This window comes from Dryobates pubescens, chromosome 1 (genome assembly GCF_014839835.1).
Source record: "Dryobates pubescens isolate bDryPub1 chromosome 1, bDryPub1.pri, whole genome shotgun sequence".
Classification (NCBI taxonomy): Eukaryota; Metazoa; Chordata; class Aves; order Piciformes; family Picidae; genus Dryobates; species Dryobates pubescens.
In genome coordinates, this window is record NC_071612.1 from 62,128,124 (window position 1) to 62,138,995 (window position 10,872).

Below are 10,872 nucleotides of genomic sequence, written 5' to 3' on the forward strand. Positions count from 1 at the left end.
ATTTACCCTCACAGGACCCATTCTCACCTCCTCTGAGCAAGTCCTGCTGGGCTGGCCTTTGGTTATTAAGAAAGAACAAAAGTCTGATCAGCATGAGTAAAATGAAAAGAAGTCCTACTTGACCATTCACATTGCTGGGTTTTATCGCTACCAAGGTGTGTGATCCTTTACCAGAGCTGTGAGTAACTTAATAGGTCATCTTCCATTCACAAAACACCTCTGACATCCTTATACTTAAAATACACCAGGTGGGGAGAACAGGTGAAAGAGATTCAGAAGATTTGGAATTCTTGTCTCACAGAAGACTGACACCTCACTGTCTGCCCTTCCCAAGTTGTCATGAAAAGGAAATTTCCACTAACTTCATGTTTCTAAGTTAAAACCTTTCCAGTGCTGAGCCCAGATTTCTTACTAGCATTTGCCAGGGAAACAAAACTGTCTGCCATGCCCAGACTCCGATTCCTTTCGTTCTGCTAAAGTCCCCCCAGAAATGTTGCTGTGAGGCTGTTTTGTTCTGACCATGCATATTTTGTGGTGATTCTGCCTTCTCCTGCTGTGGTCCGAGCATTCTCCACTGACTGCATCTCCCCTCAGGCAGGAGTTGATCTGCTGGAGGGTAGAGAGGCTCTGCAGAGGGACCTCGACAGGCTGGGCAGATGGGCAGAGTCCAAGGGCAGGAGATTGAACACATCCAAGTGCCGGGTTCTGCACATTGGCCACAGCAACCCCATGCAGTGCTACAGGCTGGGGTCAGAGTGGCTGGAGAGCAGTCAGGTGGAAAGGGACCTGGGGGTGCTGGTTGATGGTAGGCTGAACATGAGCCTGCAGTGTGCCCAGGCAGCCAGGAGGGCCAATGGCATCCTGGCCTGCATCAGGAACAGTGTGGCCAGCAGGAGCAGGGAGGTCATTCTGCCCCTGTACAATGCACTGGTTAGGCCACACCTCGAGTCCTGTGTCCAGTTCTGGGCCCCTCAGTTTAGGAAGGAGGTTGACTTGCTGGAGCGTGTCCAGAGAAGGGCAACAAGGTTGGTGAGGGGCTTGGAGCACAGCACTGTGAGGAGAGATTGAGGGAGCTGGGGTTGCTTAGTCTGGAGAGAAGGAGACTCAGGAGTGACCTTATTGCTGTCTACAACTACCTGAAGCGGGGTTGTAGTGAGGCAGAGGTTGGTCTCTTCTCCCAGGCAACCAGTACTAGAACAAGAGGACACAGTCTCAGGCTGCATCAGGGGAGGTTTAGGCTGGAGGTTAGGAGGAAGTTTTACACAGAGAGAGTGATTGCCCACTGGAATGGGCTGCCTGAGGAGGTGGTGGGGTCGTCGTCGCTGGGGGTGTTCAGGACGAGGCTTGACAGGATGCTTGGTTGCATGGTTTAGTTGATTAGGTGGTGTTGGATGATAGGTTGGACATGATGATCTCGAAGGTCTCTTCCAACCTGGTTAATTCTATTCTATTCTATTCTATTCTATTCTATTCTATTCTATTCTATTCTATTTCAGCTCAAACACTATTGTATGAGAGATGCAAAAGAAGATTTATGGGGACCCCAGCCTGAGGTACAGGTTCCACTATGCAGAGTGGAAGAGGAAAGCAGTTTATACACCCACACTTTTTCTTACTATATGACTTTTGGGTCCATTCAACAACGTATTCCCAATCTAGCAGCTGGAAAACTGAGTATTTCCTTTACATTTTCCAGATGGAAAACTCTTTCTTTTCCTACTGGCACTTTCAGTTCTCTAGAGAGCAGCGTATCAGAAAAATTTTCCAAGACAAACCCCAGAGCACAGCCAGTTGCTGCCTTCAGAAGGGTAGTAGAACACACCAGCAGAACCATCCTCATTCTCACAGCGCTCGTGTGTGTCAGCTCTTAAGGAAATCAGACACAGGCTCCAAAGTACCTGCAAAACCCATCCCTCTTGTGAAGCAGGGTCAAGGTCCCTTGGTGTTAGTATGTTGGTCATTCTGGGGGGCTTAGTTTGAAACTCTCTTAGCCATTGGTTTGCTTTTTGCTTCTGGGAAGGTCACATTATCTCTTTAACCCTATTTAAAGGCTAAACCCAGAAAACTGCTTACCCACCTCCTGGATGCGGTAGTTCAGTATCATAAGAACACTTTGAAATGATTCCTGATGAGGAGTTCTTGCAAGATACCTACAACAGCAGCTAAGAGCTCTTATTGGACCACCTGATACACCTGGAAGAACTGACAAATTTTTGGACAAACAAGCTTTGGGCTCTACCAGTCCAATAGAAGGTTTCACCTCTCCCACCACCTTTCCCTGTGTTACAGTCTGCTGCTGCAGCTGTGGCAGCAGCACTGTGGCAGCTGTTGGCAACGTCAGGCTGTGAGCACCCATCAGGGAATGCAGGAAGCACATCTGTCCTCTGCCTGGGCAAAGAGCAGCTGATGTTGAAATACAGGAACCCAGCACACCACACCCTGGATAAACTCGTTCTCAGCCACACAACAAGGACTCTCATTTCTGTGCAGTTATGGATCTCAAGCTGTGGTTTTCAGCCTTTTCCAGCATCTTCCTTGCCTTCCTATTTACTCAGCTTAAACCTTGCAGGAGTGTTTGCTTTTGTAAATTAAATCCTTTAGACCTCTTTGTGGCACAGGTAAAATACTTGGCCTAAAGGAGCAAAATTTCTTGAAGTATAAATATTTCTTGTGGCACTGATTAATTCCATTTCATAGAAACCTTTGCAGATGTTACTGTTGAGTGAAATTCAGGAGGCTTCACTTTGGGGCTCCTGGTATCTAGTAAAGGCCACTTGCACTGGCACATTCAAGGCATGTTGCTCTTCCTGGGACAAGAACTTGTCACAGTAGCTGCCTTATGCCAGCTCGGCGCCATGGCACAGACACAGCAAGCAGGTAGGCAGCAGTGCATCTCCCACCACACTTAAAGGAAGACCAATACTGAAGGCAGACACTGTCCACCTCTTTTGCTGTCAGACTCATTGACTTTAAAATTGTTCAGGTGCTGGCCCAAATGACCACATTGCTTAGCTCTACTTATGCATCCCACTAAGATAAGATCTGGGTGCCACAGGAGGCATCTAGGAGCCACCAGCATCCACTCCTGTCTGCGTTTCTGTGCCTCCAGCACAGTTAAGCACAGTCAGCCACACAAAGCTTTGCATAACTGAGGAAGTTTGGTACCTAATTTCTGCGTGGACAATTAACTCCCCTGTGGCTCTTCTGGAAAGAAAATCAGATCTAAACAAAGGCTAAGTATAGGCATTTAATTATTGTCTATTTCAAAAGTGATTTAGTTGATTATACCTCACAATGAGGGTAGGGTGATGATATACTGGCTTCAACAGGGCCATGAGCTCACTGAGGAATGACATGAACAACAGACCTCATCTTGCTTTCCCCACAGTAAATCAGGACATAATTAAAGTGAGGTCTTTTTAGCATGTTAGAACAAAATTTGTGTGCAGTCAGACTTCCAGTTGTTTAGACAGTGAGGCTAATAACTGCCACACATGACTGCTGAAGGCTGCTGAAATGTGTCTGGGTGATACTGTTCGGTGAGATAGTAAAAAATGTAAATAAAGGTTGGTTCAACTTCATGACAAAACACAGGCAAACCTGAACCTCTTCCCTTTGGAACTACTTGTACTGTTCAAGTTAGAGGCTGACACCAAATCCTGCTAAATTTTGTTTTAAGTCGCTCCCTGCCCTTCTTTCAGACCAAACCAAACAAGATTCTTAAAACACACCTGCAAGGCTTAAGCAGGCCCTAGCAGCTTGTTCCACAGGAAGATGTCCTGGAGGCCTATGGCCATGGCAAAAACTGGCAGCTTCTTCCAGTGAGACAACAAAGACTGAGTCACACCAGCTCAGTTTGAAACCATTCCTACTCTGATTTCCTCAGGCAATGCCACCAGTGCTATCTGCTTGCCTTCCGGTTGTCAAATATAGTTGAAATGCAACAGAGGAGTAGCAAAACTCCAAGACTTTTCACTTTTTATAGTGTCCTTGAACAGAGGCATGTGGAGAGGTCTAGTGAGTGTGTGTTGCTGAGAGAAGAGCAGCTCCCCAGGCTCGTTGTCACCATCCCTTTGTGCGTAGGCAGGGAGCAGGTGCGGCTCATCCACCCCTGGCCACTGGCGCTTCCTTGCTCTCCGCTCTCGCAGCAAGCCCGGACGCGGCGGCCGTGCTGCTGCCAGCCCTACACCTGCAAGCCTGCTGTTTTCCAGGTACCACAGTGGCAGTGCTCCCATGCTCATTTACACCAGCTGAAGTCACCTGCTTTGTGTTTCGCCTTACGTGCTGCGCACTCCTCTCCGTGGTTGCTGGAAAGCTCTGAAGGGAAGACAATGAGCTCATCAGAAGCCAGAGCTCACATTTGTAGTCTGAGTAAAGGGAAGGCAAACAGATCTTCCACTGCATATAAAGGATAGGGCTTGCCACGAGGATTTTGTGGAGGAAAAGGGAAAAAAAAAGGGGAAGTTCAGTCAAGAAGATGCAGAGGTTACAGGGAAGTCCTGTGACCTGCCACCACAGCAAGACCCCTTAATACAGTGTCACAGCGCCTTGTGGAGGAGCAAACCATCACCCATGTACCAAGAGCTGCAACACAACCCCAAAACACCCTCAGTCCTGGCCACAAGAAGCTCCCAAAGTCCTCCCCAGCACTCACCTGCAGGGCTGTGTGGTGGTTTGGGATCCTGGGGCAGGGTGTGTGTAGTGCTAGCCACAGCTCACGACGGTGGGTGAGTGGGTGGGAAGGCGTCAGGGCTGGCGCTGGGGCCTCACGTGGCCTGTCCTGACTCACAGCAGGAGCAGCAGTGGCTCCCTGTCATCCTCTGCGGTTGTGCTCCAGGCATGGTGGGAGGAACTGGGTATTTTCCATATCCCCAAGCTCTAGAGAAGGTGGCTGAGGGCCAGTTCCCCACAGTGTGGGGACAGGAGCTGTGTGGCCCCCAGTCTGGCTCAGGCACCAATGGGCCTCAGTGGCCCTGATGAGCCAGAACCCCCAACCCCTGCCAGTGGCAGCACCAGGGCAGCCTCTGTTGAGGCTGGAGGCCAAAGCCTGTATGTTTGAGTTACGAGGGAGTGTTTGGGGGTGCCAGGATCCTTCTCTGAGGGGAAAGGCCCTGGAATCCCATAAAGGCAATCAAGGACCTCATGACGGCAGTTTGAGGGCCCAGGCACAATGCCCTCTTGCCCCAAACACCTCTGGGCTCAGGAGGAAGGCACAGAGGGAATGCCCCTGCAGGGAGCAAGGGGATGGGTGGCTTTTTTACCACAGCAGTGGGACATTGTCAGCAGAGGTCAGGTCCTGCCTTCTCCCTCCCCCACCCCCCACTGTCCTTGAGGCAGGTGCACTGCCCATACCCCTGTGCCCCAGGGCTGCAGTGGTCTCTGGGGAGCAGCTGAGTTGATGACAGGGAAGGAAACATGCCCTCCATCTCGCTTGTCTCTAGCAACCAGAGTGGGTGCTGAAAACAGAGCCAGAGCCACCTCTGGATTACAGATGTGCCCACCAAGGAATAACAGACTGTGAACCACGTTCAAAACCTTCTGCTGTTTGCTCTGTACATAGTCAGCAAGGGCTCCTCTGTGGGTAAGAGGCACAGCTACCGTACTAGGGAAAAGGACTTTACACCACTATGACCAGGCAATAGGCTTGGCCTCAGCATGAGCTGCTGCTGTGTTTGCAGGTGCTTGGGGTATAAATGAGGGGGAGCAGCCTGTACTGCTTGCCAGGAGACACCTGGGTTGTGAGAAGCAATGCTGGCCAGGTCTGTCCACTCTGCTCAATTCCCCTGAAGCCCCACCAAGCCTATCTGCTTAGTATCAGACAGAAATCCCATTAGCTAAGTCAGCTGAGGCAAAGAAAATACTAATAGTTCCCAAGTGAACCTTCCCAGCCAAGCAGTTACTTTCACTGTGGCAAGGGGTTGTGGTGAAGAGGTTATTAAAGTTATGAATATGAATTATGAATTATGAAAATATTATTTTATTATCAAACTATTAATAACTAATTATAATTAATAATAATTATAATTAATAATGAATCACCAACTTATATACATGTTCTAGTGCACGTTCGTGAAATACATTCCACAAGTGGCTTAATGTTATGATTAGAACTCAATTGAACTATCTACAGACCATTTCTGTATTTGTATAACGGAGGGTGCAGTTCCGCCGCTTGGCCACTAGATGGCGACTCGGCGGGACGCGGGCGGCTTCTGGCTACACACAGCGATGTTATAATCTTTCCATGCGTCATTGATTACTCTGCTAGAGGCGGATACTTTGAACTGAGTGCTAGTGGATGAAAAGCACGTGGGAGATACTCTGTAGCTGTCCTTTGTAGCAAGGCGTAGGTCCGGCAGGCCACTGTCGCTGGACTGGTTCCTAGTCGAGTTGGACGGCGGCGTTGGGTTACTGTCTCCTCTCTCGGCGGTAGCGGAGAGGGAATAATGGGACCTGGGCTTAGCTCAGAAGCAGGTTCCCTTCAGGACTCAGTCGATTCCCTCCAGGCAGTAGGATCGGTCCTGGTCGGGGTCGGCCCGTGGGGACGGCCCTCGGGGGTCGGTTCACACGACAGGGTGGGGTGACGGTTGCCGGTAGGCGGGCTCGGAGGACACGGCAGCAGGCAAAGCTGCGGGGTCGGCCCAGATACGGCGATTCTCGGGACTGATGTACACGGCCTCGGGGAGAGAATGCGGCTGCGTTAAGCGGCGGCTTATCGTTTACTGAGCTTAAAGGAACAGCAGGACGCACGGAGCGGTCCCGGGTTTGGTGCAGTAGAAGCACGAACAATGCTTTGGTGTTCCCTGAGGTTCACAGGGCTCAGAGCGGCACACGTGGCGGCTCCTCTCCCGCTACGGCGGGGCTAGGCGTATGTGGACTCGGTTTCGATCAAGTCCTTTCTCCCCGGCAACTGGGCAGATCTTACCCTCGGGGGCTGGTCCAGTCCTCCGGTGGCACGGTGGGCTCTCCCGGTCGGTACGACTGGCTGTAGCGACGCTGGGCTCCTCGGGCTCAGCGAAGGTCCTCCCTCTGATGATCCTCACGATTGCTTCTCAGGATGCAGAGGCTTTCAGCATGCGTGCAGGTATGACAGAAGCTAACAACAATCAGCTCCACGGCAGAGGCTGTGGCTCGAGAGTTGCTCTCTCCAGCAAGCACAGAGACAAAGTGAAAGAGGGGGCGACTTGTTTACCAACTGGGGTGATGCTTATAGATTCCTCGAGGCTGGGTTTGACCAGTGGGCACTCTCATAAACAACTGGCTCCAGCCTATAGAAAGCGTGAAGCTAGAATTATGCCATACTTGGTGTCTGCACGAGCACTGCATGTGCTGGGTGCCTGCTGGCCTGGCCAATGTGTGGTGGTTTGGCTTTTGTCTTCCTCCTGAAGGAGGGGGAGCGTGTCCACACGCTGGGACAAGATCCGATATCTGGGCAAAAATGTGCCTTCACCACAGGGGTCTCTCAGGTCTTGCCATGCGTTCTGTGGTAGTCTTCCACCTGAACCTCTGTCAGGGACAAAGTTCTCTGGATCTAGTAGCTGGAAGTTAGACTTGTCTCAGATTTGGTGTGCTTTTCCAGCAACACAGTAAATGAGTGGGTACAAATCCTCAATTTGTTATATAGTCAGGCATCATTCACAGTGTGCAGTCTGCTTGCTCTTAGAGAGCAAGGGGGAACAGCCCAGGCTGGATCCAGCCTCCAGCCCCCATTTAGCCTGGGGGAATGGTGGCAAAGAGTGTTTCTCTTTGCCCTTTCACAGCACTCTCTCTTACTCTCATGTAACTTCTGCACAGCATTCAATGAAGCCACCCCTCGTCTGTTTTCTCTTTAGGTGAGCTGCTCCTCTGCTAGCAGATGATGGTTTCTGACCCAGCCAGCCTTCAGCAGAGAAAACAAGAGCAGGAAAGGCAGACCTCTCCCCTATACCAGAGCAGAAAGAAGCAGCCCAGCTCAGCACCAAACGTACACCAGCTGCACTGAAGTGCCTGCATTTTCACTTCGGCGTTTCCCACTGCAACTGCCCCAGGGTAGCTAATTAAGCCCTTCTTGGGCCAGCCTCTCACCTCTGGCTCGGGGTACTCTCACATCAGGAAGTACTCCAGTTCCTGTGGCCTTGCTGCTTCTAGGCTCACTCAGAGGTAACTCTGACCATCCCGCTGCTGGACTAAACCACAGTTCTGCATTGGCTCCATCCAAGCACAAAGCTTAACAAGTGTGAAGAGGATAGCTGGTGTCGTGGGAGACTACTGAGACATTCCAAGAGCATTGTGTCTATTGATTGTATGAGGTGTGGCCACATAAAGCCATTTGGCAAATTAAGCTAACAGTTTCACTTTGGTACAGTTGCTTTCTGAGGAGAGGGCTGCAGGGGAGTTTGTGTACCCTCCCTCTGCACTCTTCTTCAGCTGCTGATGCTTCTGGAGAGATCAGGCCACAGAGAAATGTATAGTGCCTGTAGCAGGTGTGCATTGCTTTCTTCCTTTCCAGTTGTTTTTGGTTGAGTTTTATTTCTTGGGGTTGGTTGGGTTGTAAGCAGGCTGTTGCACCAGCTTTCCACAAGTGCCTGTGCAAGTGCCTTGTCTCACCTGCCCTGATGTATTTAAGCCCATGGAACACTTTAAACAGACGATACTCTGCCTCTACTTCTGCTGGGAGAACATTCTCTAATCATTAGAATGCTTCACCATGTACATGTGCTTATTTTGCCCTCTCTCTGAGAGAGAAAAATGGTCTTTGTATGCTGGGGAAACTGCTTCCAGGAGAGACTGAGAGGCATGAGACAGATGCTGAGCAGCTCTTGTGCTTGACACTAACTGTGTATAGTGTGCATGTGTGCAGATTTGTCACCCAGGCAAGTAGCACCAGCGATGTAGAAACACTCCTAGGTGTGCAGGAGGGGCCCGGCCATGGTATACTCAGAGCAGTAATTGTTCACTTTGTCATCACATTTCTGACAGGTTAAAACACTCCCAGGGCACCTCGTGCCCTACCCTGACTTGTATCCAGAAGGTTGGTTAAATTAGTTCCTTCTGTTGGTAACTTAGTTGTTACTTTTCCCTTGGAATAAAGCCACATCCCAGCAGAGGCTGTGGAGCAGACTCACTGAGCGAGAGAGATGCTTCGCCTCAGCTGCATTCCACAGGCTACAGCTAGTGCAGGTGGCTTTCTGTTCTTAACTCCAAACACTTGTGAGAGGGGGGAGAAAAGCAACAAGTGGCAAGTACAACCCACTGCCAGAACTCTCCAGGCTACCACTGGACTAGTACCACCCCAATAAGAAAGCTGAGAGGACATCTGAGCTTGAGCCATGGACGTTGCAGAGTCACGGGGCAAGGGCTCAGGCACCTTCTGCAGATTTTCCCTCGTTCACTTCCCTTCTGTGGAGTTATTCTCCATAACCAATTCATGATATGAATATTTCAAACACAGTAACATTTTTGCTCAAGCCTGTTAAATGAAGAATTAGTCCAAATTTCATTGTTTATAAACAGGATTTTCTTGTTCTGTACAGACCGCTTAGCTTGTCTCCTAAGCCCCACCAGGCCCCAAGCAGAGCACTGTGCTCACCCCTCCTCCTGCTTTCTGTTATTGCTTCTTCAAACTTTTACTTCTGGTCAAAATTACACTCTCTTCAAATTACATAGAATATACATAGAATAGACCAGGTTGGACGAGACCTCCAAGATCATCACGTCCAACCCATCAACCAATCCAACACCACCTAAACAACTAACCCACGGCACCAAGCACCCCGTCAAGTCTCCTCCTGAACACCTCCAATGATGGTGACTCCACCACCTCCCCAGGCAGCCCATTCCAATGGGCAATCACTCTCTCTGTAGAGAACTTCTTCCTAACATCCAACCTAAACCTCCCCTGGTGCAGCCTGAGACTGTGTCCTCTTGTTCTGGTACTGGCCGCCTGGGAGAAGAGACCAACCTCTGCCTCACTACAACCTCCCTTCAGGTAGTTGTAGAGAGTAATAAGGTCACCCCTGAGTCTCCTCTTCTCCAGGCTAAGCAACCCCAGCTCCCTCAGTCTCTCCTCACAGGGCTGTGTTCCAAACCCCTCACCAACTTCGTTGCCCTTCTCTGGACACCTTCCAGCAAGTCAACCTCCTTCCTAAACTGAGGGGCCCAGAACTGGACACAGGACTCGAGGTGCGGCCTAACCAGTGCAGTGTACAGGGGCAGAATGACCTCCCTGCTCCTGCTGGCCACACGGTTCCTGATGCAGGCCAGGATGCCACTGGCCCTCTTGGCTGCCTGGGCACACTGCAGGCTCATGTTCAGCCTGCCATCTACCAGCACCCCCAGTTTCATTGGAAACTTTGGAATGTGCTGTGTTGTAGAGAGGAGAATGAGGTGCTATTGCTATGGTTTATTATTTGCATTAATAGAATCTCTGGTTTCTAATGCTTACTGGGCCAGTGGCAAGAGAGGCTGAAGATGCACAAAATGGAATTAGAGGCTGTTGCAGACCCTCCTGACAGACACCAGAGAAATGTTGTTTCCCCTTCTTTCCAGGGATACTATTGCTAATAGCAGGCTGCCTTGCACATTCTTCAGTCTCATAGGTTTGGGTTGGGTTTTTTGGTCTGGGTATTATGGAGGCATTAAGCAGCTGTCCTTAGCCAGCACCAGAACAAGAAGACACAGTCTCAGGCTGTGCCAGGGGAGGTTTAGGCTGGATGTTAGGAAGAAGTTCTACACAGAAAGCGTGATTGCCCATTGGAATGGGCTGCCTGGGGAGGTGGTGGAGTCACCATCACTGGAGGTGTTCAGGAGGAGACTTGATGGGGTTTAGTTGATTAGGTAGTGTTGGAGTGGTTGATAGGTTGGACACGATGATCTTGAAGGTCTCTTTCAACC